The 20,854-nt window shown below is 44.8% G+C and overlaps 1 protein-coding gene and 1 non-coding gene across 2 annotated transcripts in view; one reads left to right on the forward strand and one right to left on the reverse strand.

Moving 5' to 3' along the window:
• LOC137496879 (uncharacterized) overlaps nt 1-20,854 on the forward strand; it is a 487,890-nt gene that overhangs the window by 212,202 nt on the left and 254,834 nt on the right. The window lies entirely within an intron of this gene.
• Nucleotides 7,997-8,068, reverse strand: TRNAT-UGU (transfer RNA threonine (anticodon UGU)). The gene has a single exon. It is a non-coding gene; the product is annotated as a tRNA-Thr (tRNA).

Below are 20,854 nucleotides of genomic sequence, written 5' to 3' on the forward strand. Positions count from 1 at the left end.
AAAAGGACGAGGTGTGGGAGAAAAAAAAGGGTTTCAATGGGGTTAACAGATACTTTCTTAGCGGGTATCCACTATCACCTAACAAATCCCTCCGTTAATTGTCCTCACTTTAAACTGTGCTCTGATATGGGAATTGGTAAATATTGTACTGTCGTGTACAGAAAGAGGCCACCTAGCAACTATATCCCTGATTAAGAGAAATTAAGAGAAATATCCCTTCCGATTACGATATATTTCGACCCTATTTCCTCCAGGTGATTTGATCCTTACATGTGTGCAATCTATTGCACCTAGAACACCAGGAAGACGGCTTATTTCATAGAAGTCCCGGATAATTTGCTGAGGTTCTTCTACTGAAGAGAATGTTACATACCTCCTTCTCATGGGTGCTATCCCTGCAGATACTAGACAAACAACTCTACTAACAGTGGCTTTAGAAATGTTAGCATTGTCTCCGACCATTATGTGAAAAGAACCAGTATCAAAAAATCGTAATGTTATCAGTATCTGCAGAGGTAAGTTTCTCTTTGTAGGATATTCCAACCTCACTCGAATTTCGTCAACAACCTTAGCAACAACTATTTCCGATAACCTATAGGTATCTATGAAGAAATTCTGCATCCGTCAAATTGTCAAAGTCATTACGTCGCTGAACTCTCCTTCGATCAGGATTATTGTGTAAAAGATCTAAATAGAGCAATTCCGCATCTAAAGGGAGATTCACAGCAGCAGCCATTTTGGAACAGGTTGCTAAATGATGATGTTAGCCATTTAACATGGGAAATGGCTGATGTTAACTTTAATGCGCAGTTTAACATATGTTAACATTAACAGTTGTTGATGAAAAGCAAATTTTCTTAAATTGCACGTTAAAATTATTTAAGGGCCGATGACCCTCGATGTTAGGCTCCTTAAAACAACAAGCATCAAAATGATTTAGCACCTTGTTAAGTACTAACATGTGTTGATGAAACCGGGCCTAAGAAAGAAAGGAAGAAATTAAAAGGAAAGAAAGATATCGATTGTGTCTCATGAATGCAGGTCGCCGGGATGGAAGACCGACGCGCTCCCACAAGCGCTAAGCATATTTTAAACACATACGCATAACTTTCAGTCTATTTAAACCAACCCACCATTTTTAAATAGATATTTATATACCATAGGGTGGTGGTTGCGTCTTAAAATTTTGACTTGTAACTCTTCTGAACATGCTCTGTTACTCCACCATAAATGAACCGAATCCCAGATGACACGTATGTATTGTCTCCTTTTAAAGGAGATCTGGAGATATTCGTCCGTGTACTTCAGTACAGGCATTTTCTATTAATTATGCACAGTAGATTATACGGACTTGGGTGTTAACTTCGCCAGTGATGGACTCTGTCAATGAACTTGTCAACCAGTAACCCTGCATGACTGAGGGTAGAGTAACGCACGTCCGCACTGGTCTTGTAAACCAGGGGTACCTCATAGGAGGCAGTTATTTTCTCGTATACTAACTTTGCTGTCAGCAATTTAATCATTCCCCTATGTGTCTAAAGAGATCTGCAGTTATTCATTCTTGGACTTCAGGACAGACATTTCCTACGTAATTTTATGGACTTGGTTGTTAACTTCGCCAATGAAATGAAATTGCGTATGGCTTTTAGAGCCGGGAGTGTCCCAGGACAAGTTCGGCTCTCCAGTTGCTGATCTTTTGTTTTGACGCTCGTAGGCGACCTGCGCGTCGTGATGAGGATGAAATGATGATACACCCAGTCCTCGTGCCAGCGAAATTAACCAATGATGGTTAAAATTCCTGACCCTACCGTGAATCAAACCCGAGACCCCTGTGATCAAAGGCCAATACGCTAACCATTTATCCATGGAATTTCGCCAATGAAATGGAAATGGCGTAGGGCTTTTAGTGCCGGGAGTGTCCGAGGACATGTTCCTCTCACCAGGTGCAGGTCTTTTGATTTGACTCCCGCAGGTGACCTGCGCGTCGTGATGAGGATGAAATGATGATGAAGACGACACGTACACCCAGTCCCCATGCCAGCGAAATTAACCAATGACGGTTAAAATTCCTGACCCTGCCGGGAATCGAACTCGGGACCCCTGTGACCAAAGGCCAGCACGCTAACAATTTAGCCATGGAGCCGGACACTTTGCCAATGATGTACTCTGTCAGTGCACTTGTCAAACTACATTAGCTCATGATAGAGTATGTAAGTGATAGCTATACCGAAGAAGTGAGCGGTGAATAGAAGTGTATTTGCTACACAGCGCGTTTGGCTTTATGTGGCAGGCGTGGTGAATGTCTGTAAACAGGTAAGTACTGTACTCACTGCATATGTGTGACCGTCAAACAACCATGGCATTGGTGTTCTGTGACTGTGGCACAGCAAGTTATGTAACAGTCCGCCTCTGTGGTGTAGTGGTTAGTGTGATTAGCTGCCACCCCCAGAGGCCTGGGTTCGATTCCCGGCTCTGCCACGAAATTTGAAAAGTGGTACGAGGGCTGGAACGGGCTCCACTCAGCCTCGGGAGGTCAACTGAGTAGAGGTGGGTTCAATTCGCACCTCAGCCATCCTGGAAGTGGTTTTCCGTGGTTTCCCACTTCTCCTTCAGGCAAATGCCGGGATGGTACCTAACTTAAGGCCACGGCCGCTTCCTTCCCTCTTCCTTGTCTATCCCTTCCAATCTTCCCATCCACAAGGCCCCTGTTCAACATAGCAGGTGAGGCCGCCTGGGCGAGGTACTGGTCATCCTCCCCAGTTGTATCCCCCGACCTAGAGTCTGAAACTCAAGGACACTGCCCTTGAGGCGATGGAGGTGGGATCCCTCGCTGAGTCCGAGGGAAAGCCAATCCTGGAGGGTAAACATTAAGAAGAAGATCTAAATAATAATTTCGTGTGGCTATTTCTAGCCCTTGTAAGGCAGACCCTCCGATGAGGGTGGGCGGCATCTGCCATGTGTAGGTAACTGCGTGTTATTGTGGTGGAGGATAGTGTTGTGTGTGGTGTGTGAGTTGCAGGGATGTTGGGGACAGCACAAACACCCAGCCCCCGGGCCACTGGAATTAACCAGTGAAGGTTAAAATCCCCGACCCGGCCGGGAATCGAACCCGGGACCCTCTGAACCGAAGGCCAATACGCTGACCATTCAGCCCATTCAGCCAACGAGTCGGACAGAAGAAGATGTAACAAGTTTGTACGCTTCTTGTCATTCGTTCTACTACACTAAACGGGTTCATGCGAACTGAGAAGTATTTTTTAAAGGCGCACACGAGCTGACCTCAGCTAAACTACTGTAAAACTCTCGAATTGAGCGATTTGCTGCCCTGGTCACCTATCTTCGCTCAGTTCGAGTGTTCGGCAGATAGGATTCATTCCTTGTCAGTTCATGTGCGCCGCACTGAACTTCGTACAGGTGTGCCGTGTTTGTCACAATGCCCTTGAGACTGGAATGACTCACAGTATAGAGAAGCAAAACACTGCACTGCGGCAGTATCGTGTTTTACAACGTACCATCACCGTTGAGCTCTTCGGTGCCCCCAAATTGTAATAAAATAGCTAACACAGCTTTATATTACACTCCAGTTTAAAAAAAAAAATGTTCGTGGCATTAACCTCTGTAGATCTTTTGCAACTATTTTCACCATATGAGGGGAACCTGCGTGTAAGTGTAATTGCGGAAGTGTTGAATGTGAGGAAAGGAACGTTAAAGACGACACAAACACCCAGTCCCCAGGCCAGGGATATTAATCATTTACAATGAGAAGTTCCTGACCCGGCCAGGAATCGAACCCGGGGCCACCGGGTGACAGGCGGATGCGTTGTCCCCTACACCGCGGGGCCGGACATACATTCCAGTTACTTTAGAGGAAAACAGTAAGCTGTTACATAAAATTAACTATATAATACAGCACTACAAAACAGAAAAGAACATGTTAAATCTAAACAGCTAACATCACTTTAACATCTCTGCCCCCACCCCCAGACCCCCCCCCTTTTTTTTTGGCAATGAAATCATCGAGATTATCTCTAAAATAATTTTTTGCAAGGTTTCATATTCAGTAGAAATAATGGCAAGATAATTTAGTCGTTCTGTGCCACTGAAGTTCGATGACAACCCTCAAGTATAATAAATTGAAAGATGTCCATTCAGCAGGAGCATTTGTTATAATGAGACTCTTATAAATCGTCAATGCTGTCATGACATTTAGAAATATTGATTGCCCTTTGTTTTTAAAAAATGATGCTGTAAGACACCGAAGAAAATTGGCACGGTAGAACTGGTCTCGTCCGCCTCTGTGGTGTAGTGGTTAGTATGATTAGCTGACACTCCCGGAAGCTCGGATTCGATTCACGGCTCTGCCACGAAATTTGAAAAGTGGTGCGAGCCTCGGGAGGTCAACTGAGTAGAGGTGGGTTCGATTCCCACCTCAGCCATCCTGGAAGTGGTTTTCCACTTCTCCTCCAGGCAAATGCCGGGATGGTACCTAATTTAAGGACACGTCCGCTTTCTTCCCTCTTCCTTGTCTATCCCTTCCAATCTTCCCATCCCCCGCAAAGTCCCTGTTCAGTATAGCGGTTGAAGTCGCCTGGGCGAGGTACTGACCATCCTCCCCAGTTTCATCCCCTGACCCAGAGTCTGAAACTCCAGGACACTGCCCTTGAGACGGTAGAGGTGGGATCTCTCGCTGAGTGCGAGGGAAAAACCAACCCTGGAGGGTAAACAGATAAAGAAAAAAGTGATCTCTAGGGACACCCTTATGTGTCAACTATGGTAACAGCGCCAAGCTGCATGCTTCTTGCCTTTCATATCTACACTTCATGAGTTATATGAAAGACAGGTGATATTCGCACGACAATCATTATTCTAAAGAAACTCAGCTCACCATTCAGAAACCACTCGTAAACTTATATGCAGTACACACAGCCACATAATTTTTTATATGGGGTCTAGGTTTGATCTGCTGGCTTGGGACCGCTAGCAGCGCGGGGCCCATAGGTGGCAGCATACTCTGTCTAATGTGTAATCCGGCACTGAGTATGCACAAAAAATAAATTTGCCATTATCCCCTCTGATCTCGGCACAACATTAACGTTTAATCTGTATAATATGTAACTTAAGTTAGTTGTTGAAGCCATTTTAAACTTGCAACACAACAACGAGTCCGCATCTGTGGTGTAGTGGTTAGTGTGATTAGCTGCCGCCGTCGGAAACCCTGATTGGATTCCTGGCCCTTTCACGAAATGTGGTACGAGACTGGAACGGGGTCCACTCAGCCTCGGGAGATCATTTGAGTAGAGGGGAGTTCGATTCCCACCTCATCCATCCCTGACGTGATTTTCCGTGGTTTCCCACTTCTCTACAAAGTTTTGAAAGGTTTTAGGGTCCACCTTATTCAATACTGTACAGTATTTCTCATTTATGATCTTGCTAACGTGTTCAGAAATCATCATCATCATCATCATCTGTTTACCCTCCAGGTTCGGTTTTTCCCTCGGACTTAGCGAGGGATCCCACCTCTACCGCCTCAAGGACAGTGTCCTGGAGCTTCAGACTCTTGGTCGGGGGATACAACTGGGGAGTATGACCAGTACTTCGCCCAGGCGGCCTCACCTGCTATGCTGAACAGGGGCCTTGTGGAGGGATGGGAAGATTGGAAGGGATAGGCAAGGAAGAGGGAAGGAAGCGGCCGTGGCCTTAAGTTAGGTACCATCTCGGCATTCGCCTGGAGGAGAAGTGGGAAACCACGGAAAACCACTTCCAGGATGGCTGAGGCGGGAATCGAACCCACCTCTACTCAGTTGACCTCCCGAGGCTGAGTGGACCCCGTTCCAGCCCTCGTACCACTTTTCAAATTTCGTGGCAGAGCCGGGAATCGAACCCGGGCCTCCGGGGGTGGCAGCTAATCACGCTAACCACTACACCACAGAGGCGGCCGTGTTCAGAAATACCGCCTAAATTGTTTTACGCTGTGTTCAGTCACTCTAGTTGTTCGACCAGCTTAACCCCAGTTTTCTCCAAGAAAGTTATTTCAGAATGAAGTAAAAAAGTCTAATGTTAGATCCTATGTAACAGCTTCTCTGCATTTATGGTAAAAAGAGTTAATTCCATGAAGACACTTTGTTCAAAACTGGCGCACGTGACATGCCTGACACAAGCATTTCATAGAAGAAGTGCGAAGTAATTTTCCATAGGTAGATAATTTTATCGGAAGTGTGAAAAAGGAGTTAGTGAAGGCACCAACGAGAGTGGCATCCTTCAAGGCTATTACACCCAAAGTACCATTGCCACCTGCATCTGTCCTTACCAGAACTTAGATATTGTATATTGCAGCGAACATTTCAAGTGGAGACTATAAAAGAGGTGGTAGATTGTTTCGGCTGTAGTGATCAGACTTGCACAGAAAACCTTTTCTGATCCTGAGACTGGAGCAAATATGAAATATCAATGGAAAATAAAAGAACAAAATGATTACATTTATAGGAATTTCTGGATAAAATTCAACTAAAATGACCCCAAAATAGAGACAAACATGTAAAAGAAAGCCCTAAAAAATATATTTTAAAAACTCCATTTATCATAAACATGTAAATACTAAAGCAGTAATGTTTCTGTAGTAGCAGACATAGCCCTACCGATCATAGTACAGTAAATACATTATTGCTGATCAATGATTAAGGAAACGAATTACTTTATCTAAAATGAAAATATACGATTTAGACGAAAGGCTGAAAATATGACCACCATTGGGAATCAAACCCGAAAACCCTGACCTCTGGACGGGTAAATTAACCATTCCGTTTGGACGACCCGCTCCCGAGAGAGACAACGCAGCTCTTTGATGTTTGCATTGGTTACAGTAACTCTATATGTGACTCCACACATAGAGTCACTGTAGTATTGCTTGTCTTGGAAGGCATCTGCTGGACAACGACGAGATTACTACGCGGCCACCTAACGATGACCAGAGTGCTCTCTTTCGGCCAATGTTAGAAACTGACTCAGTTTAAAAAGAAAATAGCATGGATTGGTTTAAAAAGTCATTTTTAAAACAGATTAAACTGATTTGTTTGACAAAATATTGAAGTCGTGTTGGAAAGGTCTTTGTGATGTAGTGGTTAATGTGATTAGCTGCCACCCGCAGAGGCCCGGGTTCGATTCCCGGTTCTGCCACGAAATTTGAAAAACGGTACGAGGGCTGGAACGGGGTCCACTCAGCTTCGGGAGGTCAACTGACTAGAGGGGTTCGATACCCTTCGGAGCCATCCTCGAAGTGGATTTCCGTGGTTTCCCCACTTTTCAACCAGGCAAATGCTGGGGTGGTACCTAACTTAAGGCCACGGTCGCTTCCTTTCCTCTTCCTTGCCTATCCCTTCCAATCTTCCCATCCCCCCACAAGGCCCGTGTTCAGCATAACAGGTGGGGCCGCCTGGGCGAGGTACTAGTCCTCCTTCCCAGTTCATTCCTCGACCCAAAGTCTCACACTCCAGGACACTGCCCTTGAGGTGGTAGAGGTGGCTTCCCTCGCCGAGTCCGAGGAGAAAATCAACCCTAGAGGGTAAACGGATTTAGAAAGTAAAGAAGAAAGAAAGTGTTGGAAAGTGTGTACACTTTCAACGAGATCATCCCTAGTGAATATATTTTTTGTCCCGAAAACCCGAAGGGAAATAGTTACCTCATAATATGAATGCGTCCACTTCTTAATATGTATGTATGGTCAGTCCGTCAGTGATTCCGCTGGTGGGATCCTCAATAAATCTGCCATCAGCTGTCATAGATGGCCTAGGCATCACTGAAGAGGCGTAGTAGGGAAATGAGGAGTGAGGCAGTTTCCCGTTGCTTTCCTCACCGAACCAGAGTTGCTATTACATATCAGTCTGCCAAGCCCACTGAAATGCATACACCAACCAACCCTATGAGCAACATTTTCACACCATTCATAGCAGGGACTGGCTGCATAAACTTCTAAATATGGTCGAGCTAAAAAAAAAAATTTTGCCTCCTGTGAGGATTGAACTCACGACCCCTGGTTTACAAGACCAGTGCTCTGCCACTGAGCTAAAGAGGCGTGTTAGAGTTAATCGCTAAATACACAACACGGACGACTGGCGAGCTTTCTGGTGGCGTTATCAGTCCAGTCAAGGTTAACTGAAGTCCATCACGTCAAGACAGCTATCTATGATTTTGGCAGTCTAACAAACAAGTCGTGGAATGCGAAATGTTGTGTTTAGACTTGATGGTTCCGTAGATGCGGTTTAACCTTTGAATATACGTCCCACAAGATGGGAAATCTGAAGCTGACCACCGAACAGGAAGATTATTCTTGATTATTCTTGATACTCTTTGCTTAGTTTCACTCTTCCCGTCATAATACGGACTAATTCTATGAAGAGGCTGGCATATATATATACTGTAGCTCCCTGCAACGTAGAATTAATTTACTCAGAAGTCTTCTGAAATGCTTTTGTACTGTCTGTTGGAGTTTTGATACACATTTTTAAATTACTTAGTTACTAATATATTTCTAAAGAAAAGAAGCCAAGCTGAATAATTTTTGAGGGGCATTATATCACATTTTACCGCCTCTGTGGTTAGTGTGATTAGCTGCCACCTTTATTTGAAAAGTGGTACGAGGGCGATTCCCACCTCAGCCATCCTGGAAATGGTTTTCCGTGGTTTCCCACTTCTCCTCCAGGCAAATGCCGGGATGGTACCTGACTTAAGGCTACGGTCGCTTCCTTTCCTCTTCCTTGTCTATCCCTTCCAATATTCCCATTTCCCTATAAGGCCCATGTTCAGCATAGCAGGTGAGGCCACCTGTGCGAGGTACTGGTCATCCTCTCCAGTTGTATCCCCCGACCCAATATCTCACGCTCCAGGACACTGCCCTAACGGAGGTAGAGGTAGGATTCCTCGCTGAGTCCGAGGGAAAAACAAACCCTGGAGGGTAAGCAGATTAAGAAGAAGATTACATCACATTTTACCGATTTTGTAGGGATCCATTTATGTTTGTTCATTTAAAAAAAATATGCTATGCTGAACAGGGGCTTTGCGGGGGAGGGGGATGGGATGATTGGAAGGGATAGACAAGGAAGAGGGAAGGAAGTGGCCGTGACCTTAAGTAGGTACCATCCCGGCATTTGCCTGGAGGAGAAGTGGGAAACCACGGAAAACCACTTCCAGGATGGCTGAGGTGGGAATCGAACCCAGCTCTACTTAGGTGACCTCCCGAGGCCGAGTGGACCCCGTTCCAGCCCTCGAACCACTTTTCAAATTTCGTGGCAGAGCCGGGAATCGAACCCGGGCCTTCGCGGATGGCAGCTAATCACACGAACCACTACACCACAGAGACGGCATGATTTAACTTACCTGACGAAGTTAGGAACACATGTCCCTGCTTTACACTCAACCAGCAAATGCATAACTACTATTCTTGCATATGCATATACTCTAAATGTATATTGTACCCTCTGAATACAATAATTTCTATGTAGAAATTAATACTTAGAAGAAGAAGAAGAAGAAGAAGAAGAAGAAGAAGAAGAAGAAGTCACCTGGAAGGCGGGCTCGTGGTAGGCCTACCTGTTGAGACGCTGAATAAGGTTCCATTCTTGCTCTGCCAGAGATTCAAAATCTGGCATGACTAGAACGAGGACACACCGTCTTTTGCAACAAGCTGAGTACAGATGTGTTAACGTTCCAATCCTCGGCTATCCTCCAGGTGTTTAACCGTGATTTTTCTGCTTAAACTACAAGTAAATGCTGGAATGCTTCTTGACTTAAGGCCACGATACCTCCTTCTAGTCCCTATCCTCCCCAGTCAAAGCTGGGAATAAAATACGTGCCGGTACCCTGAGAACATGAACACAGCCTTTTTATTTTGTAATGCATATTTTCTGCAATGAAGTGGGTGTTCCTACTGAGACCTATTCTTTCCGCATTTCCTTACTTCTTATTCTTTACTGCCAAACTGTCTGGAGATGAAGAATGTTTTGTTTTAAAAGCTCATTGCTCGTGTGGAATATCCCCATGCTTGGAGTTACGACGTGAACTGCGCAACATCGTCCACCTGCAGGAACCCTATTTCGATATTTTGTAATAGATTCTTTTCGTTACCCTATATCCTCGAATTCAGCTTTACGGGCGTATTCAATCAACAACTTGCTTTACGTCGCACCGACACAGACAGGTCTTACGGCGACGATGGAAAGACCTATTGTGATAAGGAAGCGGCCGTGGCCTTAATTAAGGTACAGCCCCAGCATTTTCCTGGTCTGAAAATGAGAAACCACGGAAAACCATCTTCAGGGCTGCCGACATTGTGGTTCGAACCCACTATCTCCCGGAGGCAACCTCATAACTGCGCGCCCCTAACCGCACGGATAACTTGCCCGGTACGCGTGTATTCTGTGTAGATAATTCTTCTTACTGACAATACCTAGGAGAGGATAGTTAAACTGATCTGTCGGCTCCGTAACTTAAACTAGGATATTATAGCAGGCTTCCTGTTGACATATCAGAAATGCATGTTTAATTTGGGAGAACAGCCTATATTTTAGCAATTCATATACAGTTTACTATAAATTTAAGGTGTTTGTTGTACATTTTGAGAGCATTAATTCATATATAAAATTACAGTCCGCCTCTGTGGTATAGTGGTTAGCGTGATTAGCTGCCACCCCCGGAAGCCCGGGTTCGATTCCCGGCTCTGAAAAGTGGTACGAGGGCTGGAACGGGGTCCACTCAGCCTCGGGAGGTCAACTGAGTAGAGGTGGGTTCGATTCCCACCTCAGCCATCCTGGAAGTGGTTTTCCGTGGTTTCCCACTTCTCCTCCAGGCGAATGCCGGGATGGTACCTAACTTACGGCCACGGCCGCTTCCTTCCCTTTTCCTTGCATATCCCTTCCAATCTTCCCATCCCTCCACAAGGCCCCTTTTCAGCATAGCAGGTGAGGTCGCCTGGGCGAGGTACTGGTCATACTCCCCAGTTGTATCCCCGACCAAGAGTATGAAGCTCCAGGACACAGTCCTTGAGGCGGTATGGTGGGATCCCTCGCTAAGTCCGAGGGAAAAACCGAACCTGGAGGGTAAACAGATGATGATGATGATGATGATGATGATGATGATTTTTGCCATCCACCATTGTACTAAGTGATAGGTTCACCTACTCTAAAGATGCTAGCCACTTGCATGGGAAGCCTCAGTAAGCTTTAAATTCCCTACACTATTTACCAAATCGAAAGCTGGCGCTCTAGAGATTTCCTAGTTGCCCGTGGAAGCATACTCAGTATATCACTGTCTTCGTAATCTGAAAATGCTGACAAAGCTCCATGATTTCATGGGCAAATATGACCATGCTTCTGCTGGAAAGACCTTCTAAGTGCTTTAAAGCGGATCCACGAGGCATAAATTCATCAATCAATATCCGGGCACCTTTAATAATACATTGACTGACAGAGCAAATGCAACACCAAGAAGGAGTGGTCAGAACTTTATGCCAATTGCAGGGTAGACTGACGTCACTGAGGTATGCTCATGATGTGAAATGCACCGCTGTGCTGCGCACGTAGCGAACGATAAATGGGACACGGCGTTGGCGAATGGCCCACTTCGTACCGTGATTTCTCAGCCGACAGTCATTGTAGAACGTGTTGTCGTGTGCCACAGGACACGTGTATAGCTAAGAATGCCAGGCCGCCGTCAACGGAGGCATTTCCAGCAGACAGACGACTTTACGAGGGGTATGGTGATCGGGCTGAGAAGGGCAGGTTGGTCGCTTCGTCAAATCGCAGCCGATACCCATAGGGATGTGTCCACGGTGCAGCGCCTGTGGCGAAGATGGTTGGCGCAGGGACATGTGGCACGTGCGAGGGGTCCAGGCGCAGCCCGAGTGACGTCAGCACGCGAGGATCGGCGCATCCGCCGCCAAGCGGTGGCAGCCCCGCACGCCACGTCAACCGCCATTCTTCAGCATGTGCAAGACACCCTGGCTGTTCCAATATCGACCAGAACAATTTCCCGTCGATTGGTTGAAGGAGGCCTGCACTCCCGGCGTCCGCTCAGAAGACTACCATTGACTCCACAGCATAGACGTGCACGCCTGGCATGGTGCCGGGCTAGAGTGACTTGGATGAGGGAATGGCGGAACGTCGTGTTCTCCGATGAGTCACGCTTCTGTTCTGTCAGTGATAGTCACCGCAGACGAGTGTGGCGTCGGCGTGGAGAAAGGTCAAATCCGGCAGTAACTGTGGAACGCCCTACCGCTAGACAACGCGGCATCATGGTTTGGGGCGCTATTGCGTATGATTCCACGTCACCTCTAGTGCGTATTCAAGGCACGTTAAATGCCCACCGCTACGTGCAGCATGTGCTGCGGCCGGTGGCACTCCCGTACCTTCAGGGGCTGCCCAATGCTCTGTTTCAGCAGGATAATGCCCGCCCACACACTGCTCGTATCTCCCAACAGGCTCTACGAGGTGTACAGATGCTTCCGTGGCCAGCGTACTCTCCTGTCTCTCACCAATCGAACACGTGTGGGATCTCATTGGACGCCGTTTGCAAACTCTGCCCCAGCCTCGTACGGACGACCAACTGTGGCAAATGGTTGACAGAGAATGGAGAACCATCCCTCAGGACACCATCCGCACTCTTATTGACTCTGTACCTCGACGTGTTTCTGCGTGCATCGCCGCTCGCGGTGGTCCTACATCCTACTGAGTCGATGCCGTGCGCATTGTGTAACCTGCATATCGGTTTGAAATAAACATCAATTATTGTCCGTGCCGTCTCTGTTTTTCCCCCAACTTTCATCCCTTTTGAACCACTCCTCCTTGGTGTTGCATTGTCGCTGTCAGTCAGTGTAAAACACTACTTGGGTAATGAAAGATTTTGAAATACACTTATGGCCAATAGGGATTCAGCCACATCCCCTATACCTATCTCATTATGCCTTTAGAAATTACTTGACGTCGTTTTATGAAATGTATGCTAACAAACTCAGTGAAGCTTCAAGGACTAGAGCCAGTCTTGAGAGAATCGCCATATATTGTAATTCTTAGTCTGATTTAATACGAGTTTCACAACCGGTAAAGAAAATCAGGAGAATTATAGCTTGGTCTTCCTGGCATGGGAAGTATAATTAGTTATCCACAACTCTGAGCTAATAATAATAATTTCGTGTGGCTATTTGTAGCCGAGTGCAGCCCTTGTAAGGCAGACCCTCCGACGAGGGTGGGCGGCATCTGCCATGTGTAGGTAACTGCGTGTTATTGTGGTGGAGGATAGTGTTATGTGTGGTGTGTGAGTTGCAGGGATGTTGGGGACAGCACAAACACCCAGCCCCCGGGCCATTGGAATTAACCAATTAAGGTTAAAATCCCCGACCCTGCCGAGAATCGAACCCGGGACCCTCTGAACCGAAGGCCAGTACGCTGACCATTCAGCCAACGAATCGGACAGCTCTGAGCTAATGAGTGTCGTATGATTCAAATAGATTCTTACCATTGCAGCAAATTATAATAACCACAACGTGGGCATCTTGAGTCCTGAATTCCTTAGTTTTATAAACACTGTTATCATCTTCAGAGCGGAATCTCGGGTAGTTGGACTGCGTTGAATCTGTTTATTGACGTTTCTCCAGCAATGCCGCTGGCATCTTCGGAATAAATGATTCTGTCTTCTGAAGTTCGTTCGTTATCTGTTCACCTTCCAGGGTCGGTTTTTCCCTCGGACTCAGCGAAAGATCCCACTTCTACCGGCTCAAGGGCAGTGTCCTGGAACGTCAGACTCTGGGTCGTGGGATACAACTGGGGAGAATGACCAGTACCTAGCCCAGGCAGCTTCACGTTTATATGTATACAACTACACGAGGCGAGCATATTGTAATGTGGTTAAGTTTAGTTTTTATTAGATCGGTCAGTAGTGCTTCTTGTCCCATCCTACGCTGGCATCAGGCTTGTCTTGGGTTCAGTGGTGGGTAGAAGTGGTCAGAATTCTCGAGGATGCGGCGGTAGGACTTAGGCCTCTGCACTCTTTTGAACATCGGGCTCCAAAATATTATTGAAGTATTTTTCTACTTTCCGTTGAGATACACTGGATTTTCTACATTCATTGTCTTGTATTGTAACTGATATGCTGGACAGTCCCGTATTGTTTCGAACATGGGCGCCCGCAGGATCTTTTCCAAGGGGGGGCACAATAACAATTTTCTTGAATATGAATACCAATATAACGTCAGCAACATTAAATTGTTTACAGAAATTTGCGAATATAACAGATGCTAGATGACTGTCAGTAAATTCAGTTTATGAAATAATCTGGTATGATATTCAACAATTGAACATCAACGTTTTAGAATTCCAGGGGGGGGCAAGCGCCCCCCTTGCCCCCCCCCCTTGCGGGCGCCCATGGTTTCGAACAACATTATGCAATTTATGTGTTTTCGGCTACTGCTGATTTTTTGGCTGCTCTAGTTTAGAGTATCTAGGGTTCCTGAGAAAAGCGCTGCTTTTTGTGCGAGCTTCTATACCGTTGTATGTCTTATCTTATAATGACTTATTGTGGAGTTTATTTGTTTTATTTGTCAATTTATCTACCAGTATATGTTCCCTCTGGGACTGAGCGATGTCCTAGCAGACGATGCATTGAATGAAGCACGTGAGTAGTATATTTTGATTCGAAGTGCATTATTGGCGACAGAGAATTCTAGGTGCAAGCTTACTGGGTCTTCGTGTAGGACGGTGATTACTGATTAAGGAAGGGAGAAATTTGAGCTCCAGCATTCGCCTGGGTTAAGAATTGGATACCATAAGTAGTCGTCAGGAGGGGATCGAATTCATACATCTGTCCTAGCATATTAATGCTACCGATCGATATTATTTCTATGATTGTTGTCCGGCTCCTTGGCTGAATGGTTAGCTCAGTGGCCATCGTTTCAGAGGACCCTGGGTTCGATTCCCGGCTGGGCCGAAGATTTTAACTGCATATGGTTCATTTCTAAGGCTCTGGGATTGGGTGTTTGTGCTTGTCCCAACACATTTCTCTTCATATTCACACAACACACGACATTACTGAACATTAAAAAGATCCGCAATAGTGAATAAATCACTCCACATAGGATTAGCGTCAGGAAGGGCATCCAGCCGTAAAACCTGGCCAAATCACCAGTTGCAACACAGTTCGCAAGCACGACCCCACCATTGTTGGAAAAGCGACGGATTTTTATAATAATAATGTTATTTGCTTTACGTCCCACTAACTACTCTTTTACGGTTTTCGGAGACGCCGAGATGCCGGAATTTTGTCCCGCAGGAGTTCTTTTACGAGCCAGTAAATCTACCGACACGAGGCTGACGTATTTGAGCACCTTCAAATACCACCGGACTGAGCCAGGATCGAACCTGCCAAGTTGGGGTCAGAAGGCCAGCCCCTCAAGCGTCTGAGCCACTCAGCCCGGCAGATTATTATTATTATTATTATTATTATTATTATTATTATTATTATTATTATTATTGGAAGAAATTTTCCATAACTGAGCGAGTTGACTTTGCGGTATGGGTTGTGTAACTCCAAGGTTCAGTTTGGGAGATGGTGGGCTCGAGCACCATAGTCGACAGCGCTGAAGGTGGTCCCCTATTTCCACGCCAGACAAATGCTATGGCTGTACTTTAAGTAAAATCGTGGTCACAGCCTTCCCATTCGCAGTCTCTTCCCATCACCGCGGTGCATATAACTTGAGTTGATGCGACGTAGAACAGATAGTAAAAAGAAAGACAATAACCCATCATCCAACACGGAGTCTACCGTGCCGCATATGTGCAAAAAGAAATATTGGGTAACTGAAGGATTCTAGGATTTTCAGAGTGTGGTATGAACCTTCCTGCACTTTATTCCTTGCCTTTGGTTAGATTTCATGTTTTCCATCCGAAAGGCTTCGGAAGCAATATGTGATCTTATTTTCCTGGTTTCTTTTCTTCCTATTTATAGTTCTCTGATCGTTCGTTCTGGCAGTCACCTCCTGCATACTTACCATTCTAGCCATCTGACAGCCTTGGGTCTGCATATCACTGCTTCGAACCAGACACGCGGACCAGGCGCCATTTCGTATTCTAACACACGTTTAGACATTGACGTGCGTGTGTTCTCTAATCTGATGCGACGACCTGAATACCCTGTTTTTGTTGTTTCTGTAGTCTGGGAATCATTCGCGATTAATATCTCTTTGTCATAGATTGGTTAAATTAGATTTTTAGACACTTCATCTTACTTAAGAACACATACTTCACCGTGTATAGTAAGATTCAGCTTAACAGTCGTTAGTTTTGGCTAGTTTTGAAGGGGGTGGTCCCCACCGGCGCCTGTCCTAAGAATGGTTTGTTTTCAATTCTTTTGCACCAAAGGGAGTGCCGGGACCGTTCCATCATACGTCTTGGCCGCAACCACTTCACCTTCTCCGCAAATCACATCACCGCACAAATCCCTCTGTTGGGCCGATTGCCTAGATGTTAGGGCCCTTTAAACAACAAGCAAGATCAAATCTCTCTGGTCTGAGAGACGGCGTAACTGTCTAGAAGAACCACTGTACCCTGCCCGGCTACGGAAAGAAAACTTTTATCAACCCACTCACCCACCCCACGTTCCTTATTAATCAACTTCCATAAGTAAGGCACACACCAAGAGAGAAGTTGCGTGGATTCGAATCCAGTCCATATAAACTTTCCGGGGCTGGTTGCGAAGCGAACTACTTTAGGCGCTCAGGATTGCAGGATCAAATCGCGGTGTGTTCGGTTGGCTTTTAAGAGTGCTAGTACTTATGGGGGGTCTGTGTCAGTAGATTTACTGGCTCGCTAAGGATCCTTTGATCAGGGCAAAATTCACGCACTTCAGTATCTCTAAAAATCTACTGCGGCCAGCTGAGTGGTTCAAACGGCAGAGCGCTAGCTTTCTGAGTTGGAGGGTTTGATCTATGCTCAATTCGGTGGTATTTTAAGGTGCTCAAATATACCAGCCTCGTGCCGGTTGATTGATTGGCCCGTGAAATAAGTTCTACGGGACAAAAAATTTTTTGTCCATTACTCTCGCATACGCGCTAATGTTCTTTTCTCTCCTCAGTACACGCCTTTCCTATTTTTAGTTTCGGTTTTCCTTGGAAACTATGCGATGAAGTAAGCCTTTCTCCTTAAAATCTCCTTAAGATCTCCTTAATATCTTCGGGTGTGATCTCCCCTTCCTGAAGTCCCTCTCTACTGCGGTGAACCAGGCTCCACTGGATTTCTTGTCTAGAAAACAGGTGAAGATCCGGTAGCTCTATTTCCATATATATATATATTAGGTTCAAGTGACCTTAAAAGGTAAACCTCTTTCCTTTGACAGGACCAATGATTTTCCTCAAGATGTTTCCTTCTGTATTATTATTATTATTATTATTATTATTATTATTATTATTATTATTATTATTATTATTATTATTATTATTATTATTATTATTATTATTATTATTATTATATCATCCCGGCCTTCTCCTGTAGTGAATCGAAGAAACCTACGAAACCACTTGTGGTATTGCGGAAAGCCAGTTATCTTTTATTCAAGACGAGAAGCAGGAGCATTAATAGAGATCGAAATAGTGACAGTAATACGGTGGAAGCGGCATCCGTCCTGGCACGTACTAAAGCCTGCGACAAAATCTCCTAAGGGCCAGGATACATGACTGCGGGAGAGTACTAAGAGGCTCTAACTCCCAGCGGAATTCTGCTCACGGGCAAAGTAAGCTCACGCTCGGCTGTCAGTTCGAGCACGGGCCAGGATATGTTTGAGAAACTTCGTTTACTTATTGTCTACAACACATAATACTTCGAATGAATAATTACTTGGACCTAAGTACAAAAGATATATGGGTGGGGTGAGGACAGATGAAGAACTCTCCCGCTGGGTTTTCGTGACAATGCAAATCTGACTTTTTACAGCTTTTTATGTCATTTATACCAAGTAGTGCGCGGTTTGGGAAGGAATCGGCCGTGACCTTAAGTAAGGTACAGTCTCAGCATCTGCCTGATGTGAAAATGGGAAGCTACAGAAAAATTAGGGCTGTCGACAGTTGGGTTCGAGCCCACTACCTCCCGAATTCAAGCTAATAGCTACGTGACCCCCAAACCGCGCGGCCACTTGTTCAGTATTATTATTATTATTATTATTATTATTATTATTATTATTATTATTATTATTCCCAATCGAATCAATCTTTCAAGTGATACCAACACGATAATGTTTCAAAATATGAGGTAATTTCGAAATTCTGCATTCCATGTAACTAAAATTTCCGACCTCAAACATAAGTTTGTCTCTAAAGGTCGTAGGGCCATTGTTTTGACATCACGATCTCGAACTCGCATAGAGCTTTCTAACACTACCCCACAAGAGGGGTCAGAATTGACATGTAGGCAGTCAAATAGCCGATTTTTCTAAACAAGTTCCGTACTTGAAGTTTTGACTCCACTCTTGTCGTGTTATTCTTTTGGAATTCGGACCATTTTGTGATGTGAATGTAAGACGTCGAATAATCTATCTTTAGACACGTCTCGCCCCAAGTATTTAACTTGGCCCGCCAAGTGTCATACTTTATCTCATGTCGCCCATTTCCAGTCAAACGATACCTCAACCATTCTGACCGGATCTTTAGTTCCTGACCAATTAGTCCGAAAATGAGCTCATGATTTCGTTACACTAAGGTTCGAATGTATGTAACCTGATTTTATCGACGGTGTCATATCACTTCATTAAGTTTCGAGTACACTAGAGCCTCGCCCACCGAGCTCGATAGCTGCAGTCGCTTAAGTGCGGCCAGTATCCAGTATTCGGGAGATAGTGGGTTCGAACCCCACTGTCGGCAGCCCTGAAGATGGTTTTTCGTGGTTTCCCATTTTCACACCAGACAAATGCTGGGGCTGTACCTTAATTAAGGCCACGACCACTTCCTTCCCAGTCGTAGCCCTTTCCTGTCCCATCGTCGCCATAAAACCTATCTGTGTCGATGCGCTGTAAAGCCAAGAGCAACAAAAAAAAAAAAAAATAGAGCCTCGCCCATAACGTATCACCACACCTTGGACAGCTCTCACAATCGTCTCAAGCACAATAATCCTTCGCATTATTGTGGCCTCAACGTAATATTGATCTAATTACAGATGTGTTGTCCTAGTCGAGTTTTCGCGGCCAAGATATGTACAACAGTGGTGGAGAGTAAGTTGGGTAGAAATCCAGTGTAGATACAGACCTCTTTCGTTGATCTAGAGAAGGCATTTGACAGAGTACTGAGGTAAAAAAAATGTTGTTCATACTGATGTAGCCTATCATGGGGTTAGAGGTAGGTTACTGCAGACAATCAAAGAGATGTATCTTCACAATTGGGCCACATTGAGAACATTAATTCTCAGATAGAATGAGTCATTTGTTCAGAGGTTAGATAAGGCTGTCATCCTTTACCCTTGTTGTTCATAGTTTGCATGTATCATTTACTGAAGTGTATAAAATGGCAAAGAGGGATTCATTTGAGTAAGTTAAGTGTTTATAGTAAGGAAAATATGCCGACGACTTGATCTTAATGGTAGTCTGTCCTGAAAGCCTGCAATAAAATATCTTGGAAGTTGAAAAGAGGTGCAGTGACTATGATATGAAAATTAAAATTTCCGAGAATAAAGTCAGTAGGGAAGAAACCTAAGAGAACTAAATATCATATCGGGAATATAAAACCAGAACAGGTGGATCATTTCAAGTATTTAGGATGTGTATACTTCCAGGGCGGTAGTATAGTCAGTGAAATTGAATCAAGGTGCAGCAAGGCTAGCAGTTGTGATCGACGGTATTCTGTAAGAAGAAAAAGAACAAAGAAAGAAAGAAGTCAGCTCCCGGTCGAAACTATCTTTACACTGGCCTATTTCCAGACAAAAGTTACTGCATGGGAGTGAAAGCTGGGCAAACTCAGGACATCGTGCTCACAAGCTATGCTACGTTGTCCCCCTTCCTTTTCAGTGTTCATATAGAACAGGCGGTGAAGGAAATGAAAGAGGAATTTCGAAAGGGAATCAAAATCCAAGGAGAGAAAAATCAAAACCCCTAGATTTGCCGATCGAGCTTAATGGTCAAGGGCTGTGGTTCGTTGTGGACGAGATCTAGCAGTGCAATCGTTTCCACCGTATACAAAGATACCATTAAGCTAAACTTAACTCACTAGATAATTAGAGATATACGCAATTCGCTATTCTCATTCAGTATGAAGGGTACAGGAGAAAAGGGGGCTCAGTCACATTTAGCAATTTTTTCAGGAAACGAATTTTTATGTTTCGTAACTATGCCTTTCACCTCATTTTTAATATTATACATTATAATGGTACAATATGTGCATATATAGTAAGATCATCGTTTCATACTATGGCATGCTCATATGAACGTTATAGTCTATAGGTAAGCTTAAACAGCTTTTGCACTACTATTGGAACCATGGAAAAACCAGCTCAGTCCTGGACTCAGCCTCTTATAGTCCCTTGAATATCCAGTTGCTAACTGAACCACCTTACTAGCATAGAATGTAAAAATGCTTTATTTTAGTGTACAGATTACAACCATTTTAGAAATCAACAAAATTATATACCTTGCTCAACTCTAATAACATGCTGCTGGAAATCTTTTAACTTTTGACGCCCAAGTTTTTGAATCAGCTTGATATCCAAAATGTTAGTCAGTGTGGGGAATCCGAAAGAAGAATTCTTGCTCACTTACATTACAGAACTTCTTAAGATCTTGCAAGTCTTTGTACTTAGCTCCTGGTATGGACAAAGGACCTAAAAAAATAATCCTTTACCAA

The sequence above is a fragment of the Anabrus simplex genome, chromosome 1, assembly GCF_040414725.1.
Source record: "Anabrus simplex isolate iqAnaSimp1 chromosome 1, ASM4041472v1, whole genome shotgun sequence".
Taxonomy (NCBI): domain Eukaryota; kingdom Metazoa; phylum Arthropoda; class Insecta; order Orthoptera; family Tettigoniidae; genus Anabrus; species Anabrus simplex.